This window comes from Scylla paramamosain, chromosome 5 (assembly GCF_035594125.1).
Source record: "Scylla paramamosain isolate STU-SP2022 chromosome 5, ASM3559412v1, whole genome shotgun sequence".
Taxonomy (NCBI): domain Eukaryota; kingdom Metazoa; phylum Arthropoda; class Malacostraca; order Decapoda; family Portunidae; genus Scylla; species Scylla paramamosain.
The window spans coordinates 1116446-1127500 of record NC_087155.1 but is presented as its reverse complement, the minus strand read 5'-3'; the positions used below and the strand labels follow the sequence as shown (position 1 = coordinate 1127500).

At 42.7% G+C, this 11055-nt stretch overlaps 1 long non-coding RNA gene across 1 annotated transcript in view; it reads left to right on the top strand.

Annotated features, from left to right (window-relative positions):
• LOC135100397 (uncharacterized) overlaps positions 1-11055 on the top strand; it is a 75926-nt gene that overhangs the window by 31255 nt on the left and 33616 nt on the right. The window contains exon 2 of the long non-coding RNA XR_010268659.1: positions 6065-6606. This is a non-coding gene — a long non-coding RNA (uncharacterized LOC135100397). The remainder of the gene's footprint in view (positions 1-6064; positions 6607-11055) is intronic.

Sequence of the window (11055 nt, the reverse complement as noted above, 5' to 3'; positions counted from 1 at the left end):
CTTCGCACACTGTTCTTCGTCTTCATCAGTAGTAGTAGTAGTAGTAGTAGATGAAGAAGAAAACAATTTGTCAGCAATTGTAGAATGTTGCGTTCATCATATTCAGGTTTACGGTTAAGCCATAGAAATCTTTTCACACTGAGTTTAACTAAATGCACATAGAAATGAACTCTTGTCGACAACTGTAATACGCTTCGTTGATCACATTTGAATATATGGATGATGAATTATTCCAAACTCTGCTACTACTTTCACCCCCAAGCGGGAAAAGTTCAGTACCAGCTCCAAGTTTGTACCAAGTCGATGCTTTTGTTGAAACCAGGGACGGTATTCTTTAGCACTGCGGCGTTTTATCTTAGGTTTTTAATAGTCTATAGTTGAAGTTTATGGTATTTTTATTCCTGATTTCGTAGATAAGTAAATGTATTCATGATTCTAGTTATAACTGAACATACTATAGTGAAGATACTTAGGAGTTTTCAAGGGTATTTTTATTATTATAGGGGTAGTTTAAAACGGTATTCATAAGCACTAAGTATTTCAATGAAGTTGCTACTACTTCTACTACTACTACTACTACTACTACTTCGACCACCACCACCACCACCACAGCCATTACTACCACTACTAATAATGATAACAGTGGTAACATCATCAATGATTTTTACAGGTGATAAAACGCAAACGAAGCAAATCTACACGCGCACACACACACACACACACACACACACACACACACACACACACACACACACACACACACACACACACACACACACACACATCATAACTGTTCACGTGACACATAGAGACATCAACACCTAAAGTTTTAATCAACACGTCGGATGTTCACGTTCCATCAAAAAAAGTCAGTCAATCAGTCAGTTGTCAGTCCGTGGGTCAATAATAGATGCACCAACAAAAGTAGCGGAATAGGTTTTTGTATTGGATTGTCATTGTACAGAATTAGAGATGATTTTGCTTGGACTGTAATGCACTGAAATGGCGGGTTTTGCGAAGTTTGATGGGGTTTTATTATGTAAGAGTGAATCTGGCCAAGGGCAACATATACACAGCAAATAAATAAATGAATAAATAAAGAAAATGGGTGAAATAATGGAGAAATATTCCCATTAAAGTAAGAAAGGCTATGAATATTTGTGTATATTGGTTTACTGTAATGCTTTGGTTGTGGTGGTGATAGTACATGGTGCTGGTATGAGTGATGATAATGGTGGTAGTGGTGCTGGTGGTGTCCTAATGATAAGAGCGACAATAACCATTAAACATCGGTGGTTGGTGATGGTGCCGGTGATGGTAATGTTAATAGTGATGATGGAGGGAGGCTTCAAGACACTTATCCTTCAATTTTGGAGAATTCTTTTGGCTTTTGTTTAGGGAATGGCACCTCGGTTTTTTTTTTTTTTTCTTTTGTCGTCCTAGGCCAGTGTTCATTTTCCATAAAAAAAATGCACTCATCAGGCAAATCAATTCATATGCAAACGATATCCTTTACAGTATTGTATTGATATTTCACTTCAGTTCCTTTCACATTCAGATGGAAAAGTAAAAATAATGGGAACATCAGATTGCATTCATCGACTTGATAAGAAAGCGATGCGGGGAATGAAAACTTGGTGCAGCACTCTTGCATCCCGCGAAGTCCCTTATGATACCATCGGCGGCCGCGATATCAAACGCTAGAAAAACCTGCCGCTGATTGATGGCTGAGCGACGCAAGGCAAGCGACTCCACATGACAAGACGCGCTGTTCGCTGCTCCCTTTGATCTCAAATAATGAAAGAAGTGCCGGGAAGTAACGCCAGGCAGGAGGGAAAAATATATCGGTGGTACTCATGAGAATATTTGCTTTCTTGTTCCTTTGGTCTGGATGTTTGTTTCTAGCTGTGTGTGTGTCTGTTTGTCTGTCTGTCTCCGTCTGCTTGTTTTTGTTCGTCTGTCTGTGCGTTTTGTCTGTCTGTATAGCTCTCTCTCTCTCTCTCTCTCTCTCTCTCTCTCTCTCTCTCTCTCTCTCTCTCTCACTTTACACACACACACACACACACACACACGTAATTAATGGCCCATTTAACAAACTCAATAGAACTTGGCCCATCAACAACCTTCCCGCCACGCCAGGTGGGGCGGGCGTGAGCCATGGGCGCCGGCGTGATTTTGTGTGTGTGTGTGTGTGTGTGTGTGTGTGTGTATGCACTCTCTGGGCAAGAGCAACAATAGTGATGAAAAAGGCCCACTGAAGGTGCCAGTCCCTGATGAAAATAGTTCAAAAGCAAGACCAAATTACATTATGGAGTGTGTGTGTGTGTTCTTTACACGCGATCATCACTAACATAATAACCTCTTACCTAGAACACCGCCACTTTGTTTAGGCGGTTATACTAAGAAGAAAACAGAGATAATGTATAATACCCATTAATGTAAATAAATAAGAGGAAGAGAGGGAATACGAGTGAGGGAAGATGCGCGTAAGTCCTTCGCCGCCAGGAGACGAGGAGCAAGTGCATCATTGAGGACTTCAAAGCACTCACCTGAAAAATCTGGCGGGGAGAAAAAGGCGGGAAGAAAGAGTGTGGTCGGCGGAGTGTGTAGCGCTGAGACGGTAAGACGACAAGGCAAGAAAAATATAAAAACACCTTCAGAAATAAAAATAAAAAAAGAGAAAAAAAGAGAAAAATATATAGGAGAGAAGAGAAGTATCGCCTTTGTGAAACTATTGCCGGGAACCTCATCAGATCACATCAGATTAGGGGTGCTCGTCACGTTCCTGCCGTCATTGTCCTGCTCAGACCGATAGAGCGCCAGCCTGAATCAATAAAGGTTCGCCCTCAATCCTTCGCCAAGGTTCTGCCCGCACACTTCCCCTGCTGCTTGTTTGACGCGAGGTGAGGAGTTGACGCGGCCCAGAGTGAAGGCAAGGACTGGAGGTTACGGAGACCCGGCCACACTATATCTAGGGACTCCCGCCTCCCACACTCTACCCCGCTAACAGCCTGCCCACCTCCATTCCCACACTGAGCTTCACTTGCACACACCGAGTTTCACTTTTAGCTTCACTGTCACATTCTGAGCTTCAACCACAGTACTGAGCCTAAGGACTTCACACCTCCCACACTCTCCCGCCAGCTGCCTGCCGTCCTCCCCTCCCACACCACACACGCCTGAACGACACATACTCGTACTAGGTTGATTTTTGTGTGTGTTGAGTATCTAGATGTGTCAGTTGCTGCTATTTGTTTTCGTCGCATCATAAGAATATCCTTATCTAGTAATGACGTGCTTGTGTATTCATTTATTAGTGTGACAACAAATGTATTGCTGTCTTAGTTATTCATGTCAAGGATCTGCCCACCTGCATTTCCCCCGCCAGGGACCTGCCTACCTCCCATGCACTCCCCTCGACAAGGCCCTGTCTTTTGCCTTCACTCTGCCTCAGTCACTGGCATGTCCACCTCCTATACTTTTCCTGTCAGTTGCCTGCGTACCTTCCACACAACCCACACCCTATGAAAAAAGTCTGCTGAGAACCTCCTCACCCTCCACATACTCCTCCAGTCAAGTATTCGCCAGCCTCTACTACTACTACTACTACTACTACTAGATTTTGATTTTGCTTACATCACCCTTGTTATGTCCCTTACCTACCTTAACAACAGGTAGCAGCACTCGGCAGGAAGGGTTGTACCACTGGATGCATGTACAAACCCTACACTTGCCTCCCCTGACACTCAAAGCCTTGGCATCAGGTAGCATGCCAGCTCTATTAATAAAAAAGAAAGAAATGATTATTAAGGCGCCGAAATGTTTTTTGCTTCTCTCATCCGTACCTCCTCCTCCTCCTCTTCCCTCTCCCTCAGAGTCCACTTCTCCCCTCCACCTCCTTCTCGTCCTCCTCGTACACACCCGAGTCTAGAAATCACCTGGAAACAATGTCCGCAAAAGAGTCCGAAAGGACTCTTTTGCCTCTTACAATGAAATAATAAAAAAAAAGATTAAATAAATAAAACATAAGGTCAACATTACAAACGTAGCTTAGAAACTCGTGTGAAAAATTAAGAAAGGCTTTTTTTTAAATAAGCTTAAAATTTCTTGCCTGTACTGAATTATTGAAACTCTCTTTCACTTTTACTCAATATGAAATTGTAAGAAAAAAAAAAAACTTAGGTGACAAAGATTTATGTACGTCGTTTTAGAAAGTCTTATAAGAATCGACACAAGGAGTGTTGGATGGAATTACTTCGAGTCGTGAGGTGGTTTAGAAATTCCCGTCGCTAGTTAATCTCTGCCTCGTACTTACATAACATAGAAAAGGAAGACAGAAAAAGAGAAGGCTAATTTATATTTAATACCATAGCTGAGAAAGCAGTATAAAAAAATGTAAGGCTTGTTAAATTTCATCATGTGAAGTGGATTTTATATTTACTTTGTATTTATGTAAAATAGTGGGACAAAAACATATTAGGAGTCTAGTGAGTGTCTTAACTTTCAGAAAATAATGTGTAAAAAGAAAAGTGGTGTATATTTCAACCTATGCAGTGGTGAGGTGACTGAGGAAGCTCCTGTCAGCATTAAATTTCTGCCTTACTTTAACTTAATAGCGGTACGAATCAGTCAGGAAAAGTCAAGTGTGGTGAGTTTATTAACGCTGCTTCAGAAAGTATTGTAATAGAAATGTAGGTCGCATGTGATGAAATTACTCAGAATGATGAACTGGCTGAGATATTTCCCCTACTAGTGAATGCGCGCCTCACATTTACCTAACATGAACTACTGAGATGAAAAATAAAGTCTAGTGATTTTATAAACGTATTAGAACGCAGAAAAAAAGTGCAAAAAGCCATGTTAAATTTAATTACTGGGAGTGGTGTGGAGCTTAACCATTCTACGCCTCCACTGATGAATCTCCACCACACAGTTATCTAACAAAGTATTAAGAGGGAGAAAATAGCAGTGTTCATATAAAGTAACATAGAGTGTGGCATAAAAAGCCATGTTATATTTAATTATTCAGAGTAGTGAGGTTAAACTTTTCACGCCTCCAGTAGTGAATCTCTACCACACAATTGTGAAATATTAACGGGTAAAGGTCTCTGGTGATCATATTAAGCATAATGAAACAATGTAGTATAGAAACTCATATTAGATTTGATTAATTTGATTTACACACACACAAGACCTACAATAATTCTTCCACACACTCGTATTGGCCTATTCCTGCACCCAACCACTCCTTTTCCACAATTTCCCATTCCCACCTACCTATCGCCACACCCAACCTGTCATCCTCTTGCATAGTCATCCCTTTTCCTCCTCCCCTGCCTTATTCCCTATCCAAGTTATTGTTCACTCTCTCCTAGCCATCTCACAACCACTACCTATCCATCCCTCGCTCGTCTGACCTTCCTCAACTTTTTTCGACGTCGCAAATCTCGAGATAGACGGTACTTGGAACTGAATCCTGAGACAAATTATCTTGGCAGCCCGATACTCAAGGGACGAGGCTGATATGACTATGTGTGGCGTAAATGTACGTATGTAGTTTTCCATAGATAGTTTTACGAATCTACACGTCTTCTGCAGTTTATTCTTCCTTTATAGTGATGTCTTGCGCATCAGGTAACAATAATGCTTCTCCTATCGCTGTTTCCTAGAGTGAGGGGTTGGCTCCATGCACGAGTCTCCTCCAGCTGTTTCTGTCCCTTGCATCTTCCGCTGTGACTCCCATCCTTTGCAGTTCTACCGCACTTCCTTCCCTCCATCTCACTCTGTCTCACTGTAAACAGCAATGTTCCTGTGTCACCTCATCTCTGTTTTGTGAGTCATGTTAACTACTCACAGCTTGGTAGTGACGAGTGAAACGCTCGAGCTGCTTCACTGCGTCACTCACTGTTCATGCTCATCTCTGTCAGCGTCCATATCTCCTTTATCTACAGCCTAACTCTTATTTCCATATGAAAAAACTATGTTAGTATGTAAAATTATAATACATTCGTGTGAATACAGTTTCTTGGACAGACATAACGCCGCTGCCTCTATGTATTTACAGAACAAGCCAGCGCCAAGTACACGAGTTGGGACGAAAAGATGCCGTGACGCAGTATGCCTCTGCTGAATCTGCTCTCGTGGACAGTGATCTGCCGCAAGAGGGAGGATGTACGTGAGTTTTGTCCTGCAGCGGAATTCCGGACAACGCAGGTGTTTGGGAGAGTGGATGATCAGCCAGGACTGAGTGGAAGCTGCTGACTCTCAGGAGTGACCTGTGTGGTGCAGGACTGTAGTGGTTATGCAGTCTCTTGTTTTAACGAGAGAGACATTGTGGAGGAGGTTGGCAAGTGCTCTCAACACATGTGACGGACCGGCGCCATGGTAACTGTGACCGTGGCCAGGAAGTCTCTTGTGGTACACTGCAATGTTGTGTTATCAAGACTGTGTATTGGTGCAACGCATACAGTCGGATCACTAAGCGTGTTGTAGTGATGAAACTATTGCGAGTGATTATTGATCGTTCGAAAAAAAAACTAGTAATAATAATTCGGTGCTTGAGTTACACCACCGCCATAACCACCGCCACCACCGCCGCTACTAAGAGTAAGTACATGATTCTTGTTCACGTTAATAGTGATAGGAAAGAAATATCTCCATTTTTCTCCTGTATACTGTGGAACTGCTCCCTCAACGTATCGCCGCCGCCGCTATGAGAAGTACATGATTCTTGTTCACCTTTATAGTGTTTTAACACCAGGAAATATATCGTTAAGCTGGAGTACCATGCTTAGTAATAATCAAACTAAACAGTATAATATAAATGAAAATCATAGATATACTCACCAGCACACGCACCTACGGTACACTGAAGCCACAGAAAAGTGTTATAAAGGTACGGAAGAAGCATTGAAAAGACACAAGACCCGGAACCCTTTTACACTGGGTGACTTTAATACAAAGATCAAGAGAAAAAAAAGTGAAGGCAGCCGACAAAGAGGAGAGGAGAAGGCTGAGGGAAGCTTTTGTCCTGCTCTATACTCAGAGAGGCTGACGATGATGATGATGATGATGATGATGATGAGGAGGAGGAGAAGGAAAATTATTAGTACTCGTATCTTGAAGGATAATGTTTAGTAGTAGTGTATCAATTGATTAAAACATAATGACGTTTCAGTGACACCAACTACCGTCTCTAAAAAGTTAACAAGGTATAAAAAGAACGTAACATTTTAATAGCAAAAAGGATAACGTTAAGTAGTAGCGGATGAATTGATGAGAATACAGTATAACATTTCGATCACAAGAAACACCCACTAATAAAAAAAATGAAATAAAAAGCTAATCATTGAGCACTGGACTCCTGATTGTGAAGGAATAATAATATGAGACACACACACATAACAATTAACTATTTTATTAACTTTTTGCGAAATTTTTTTAGAGGGGAAGAGACTTCGTTGTTACTGAAATGCTATTGTTTTAATCGACTGGTGCACTGCCACTTAACGTCATCCTTCCTGTTATTAATTAGCTAACTTGTTTTTATTCCTTAACTTTGAGAGAATATTTGTTGTTATTAATGTTATTGCATCAATCCGTCATTCTTTCAGTTACTAATCAGTATCCTCCTCCCCCTCCTCCTCCTCCCCCTCCTCCTCCTCCTCCTCCTCCTCCTCCTCCTCCTCCTCCTCCTCCTCCTCATCATCATCATCATCATCATCATCATCATCATCATCATCATCAACCTTCATAAGTATATAACAGGACACACTAACACAAATTTTACTCCACATCCTAGAGAACATATTTTTCCCCCTCACCTGAAGGAGAGTCGGGGTCAGAGGCCGGTGTAGCGGTGCGGCTCAAGATCACTTATCGCCGAGGATGTTTTTCCTGGCGCACCGTGAATAGTGAAGAGAGAAAGACGGGCGGCAAGGGCTGGGAGAGGCCTAGTGGAGGGGTGGAGCAGTGAGGCATACAAAGGGAGGCCGGGCGGGGAAGAATATGAATGAGGAATGGTAAATTATGTACAGTAGGGAGATGGGAACACTAGGGAGGGGAGAAGGAAAGCAGTGATGAGTGATGGAGGTGATGTACGTGATGAAAAGTACACTATTCCTTCTATTTTTCAATGTTATGTTAATAGCTGTTCTCATTTGACCACGGAAAATTGACGTCCCTTGCGGGAAGGGAGCTTAATCTAGACTGACAGAGTGGTTCCGCGGCTCGGGTGGCAATTCAGCTACGCCCGGCTGCATTTCGCTCCCGGCTTCACATTCCCGGCTAAAACTAGTCAAGAATTGCCCTGTGTAAACCCGCCTTTAGACTAAGAGGTAGAGAGAGGAACAGTAGGATGAGACTGAGAGAGGAACACTACAGGGAGAGGAGAGGAAGGCAGTGATGGGGGAAGAGAGTGATGGAAATGATGATGGTGACGCAAGGCGGTGAGCTAAAACATTCACATAGCACTCTTTGGACTTGGACTGAGAGACAGAGAGAGGAACACTAGGGAGGGCCAAGTAACACAGTGATGAGTGATGTATGTAGGTGACGGAAGGCGCCACATTAAAGCAGACACGTAACAACCTTTAGACATAGATACACGTACCTTTATACTCCTACCATTACACGGCCTCCTCCTCCTCCTCCTCCTCCTCCTCCTCCTCCTCCTCCTCCTCCTCCTCCTCCTCCTCGGGGCCGCTACGTGTCGGTTCTCTGATGCCCTCTGGAGATAAGGAACCTTTGAGGGTGAGAAGTGGCGGTGGAAAATATGTAGGGATGAAGAAGAGGAGTGGGGCTGCCTTTCTGTGGGTGAGGCGAGGCGGCGCACGGGTGAGATAAGCCGGGGCTGCGTGACCCGTACCTGGCCGGGCGAGGCTTGAGGCAAAACACACCTTATGCAATGATACTCCGCTGTGCTCTTTTGTCATGAGGACCTCTCTGTGTACACTGTAGTCTTCCTTCCTATTCTCTACTCTTTACTCTTTCTTTCTCTGTTTTGTTTGTCTGCCGGTCTGTCTGTCGGTCGGTCTGTCTGTCAGCTGGGCGATCGGTCATCCATTCATTCATTCAGCCAGTCAGTCATTTGTCTGCCTGTCTCTATCTATGTCTATCTGCTTGTCTGTCTTGCCTGCACGGTACATGGTAAATATTTAAAATCGAACCTCTTACAGAATACAACAGTACATAGTGACAAATATACTTAAAAAAAGAAAAAGCATATTTTGTTTTTTTATAAGTATAGCTGGTGTATAGATAGGCAGATGAGTGGTGTGTATGTACGTTATTGTATTGAGATTCATGATAAACTTACAAAAAAAAAATATGAATGTTTGTATACGAATGTTTGTATTGAAGTTTAGTTAAATATCATTATGTACTGCTGATTTTAATGGTAATATTCCTTAATTCTGTCCCATCAGGATGTACAATTACGTTTAAACGAGAGAGAGAGAGAGAGAGAGAGAGAGAGAGAGAGAGAGAGAGAGAGAGAGAGAGAGAAAGAGAGAGAGAGAGAGAGGAGACTATAACCATTCCTTTAATTTCTAAAAGTTCTCTCCTTAGGTTCTATATACTCTTGGAAGCTTGAAACAATGTGCAAGACGTCAGTGTTAAAGGCAACAGTGTGTGTGTGTGTGTGTGTGTGTGTGTGTGTGTGTGTGTGTGTGTGTGTGTGTTGGGGGGAGAAGAGGGGATTGGTTGATGTGATGTTGGGTGGAGTGTTGGTAAAAGGCTCCCTGTTGGCTGGGAACCTCGTGTGTCTGTGTGTGTGATGTGGGCGGGGGGGGGACGGTTATGTGTTTGTCTTAGTTCTTTTATTTCCTACTTGCTTCCACTCATTCGTACCTTGTTTTTGCTGTACTCTTCTTAATCTCCTCCATTACATTTCAATCTTCTTACTTGCTTTAGCCCTGTCTCGAGTGTCTTTACGTGTATTATTAAATCACTCCTTTTTATTTGATATGCCATACCAGGGAACATGTCTTCTAACAGCCGTATTGCTCTGTTTTCACAAAATATAATACATCAAAGTTCGTAAGCACAGTGTATGTATGCCGGTATGATTAAACATTCGAATGCATTGTAAAAAACAAAAGAAAATAAAAAAGGAACGAAAAGTATATTCACGATTACGAGAGGAAGAAGTGTACTGGAAAGATTACTGATAATTTGCCGTGACGCTAAATTATAAATTATATTGTAACGGTAATTGGTATCCCTAACCCTCAATCTCCTTTACCGCGAACAGATTAATCACACGTTTCTCTTCACGGAAGTAATATATCTTACGTGGATCATTTCTGCGTCATATCTTTGCGTTAAATTATTGTGCCGGGAAGAAGACGCGAGTATTGGTGACTTTTGTCTTATCATTCTACGAAATAAAATAAAATAACAAATAGGTCAAGAAATATAATCATGCCTCACCACCCCTGCCTCACCACCCCTGCATCACCAACCCTGCATCACCAACCCTGCATCACCAACCCTGCATCACCAACTCTGCCTCACCAACCCTGCTTCACCAACCCTGCCTCACCAACCCTGCCTCACCAACCTTGCCTCACCAACCCTGCTTCACCAACCCTGCTTCACTAACCCTGCTTCACTAACCCTGCCTCACAAACCCTGCCTCACCAACCCTGCTTCACTAACCCTGCCTCACCAACCCTGCCTCTCGGAACACAAGGATGTAAGCAGTTTTCTCAGTATGCGGGGAGTGAAAGATAATGGCTCTTATAACCTCTATTAAAAGTTTTACGCGAGAGCGAAGAGGAAAAACATAATACGGAATTTCCCTTCCCAGAATTCTTCCCTGAGGAGGAGCCGCCTGACGGAGAGCAATGTGCCCGCCTCGCCACACGCAACATTTTCCTTCGCTGCTCCGGTTCACACTCGTCTGTTTATTTTAAGCCTTTTTTTTTTCTTTTTTTTTTTTTTGTGTGTGTGTGTAAAAAGAAGAGCATAAAAAAATAAGGGAATTTATCAGAATACCGAGAAACTGTTCGGGTGTCTTGATTCTTCATCTTTCTATGCCAGGGATCGTTCAGT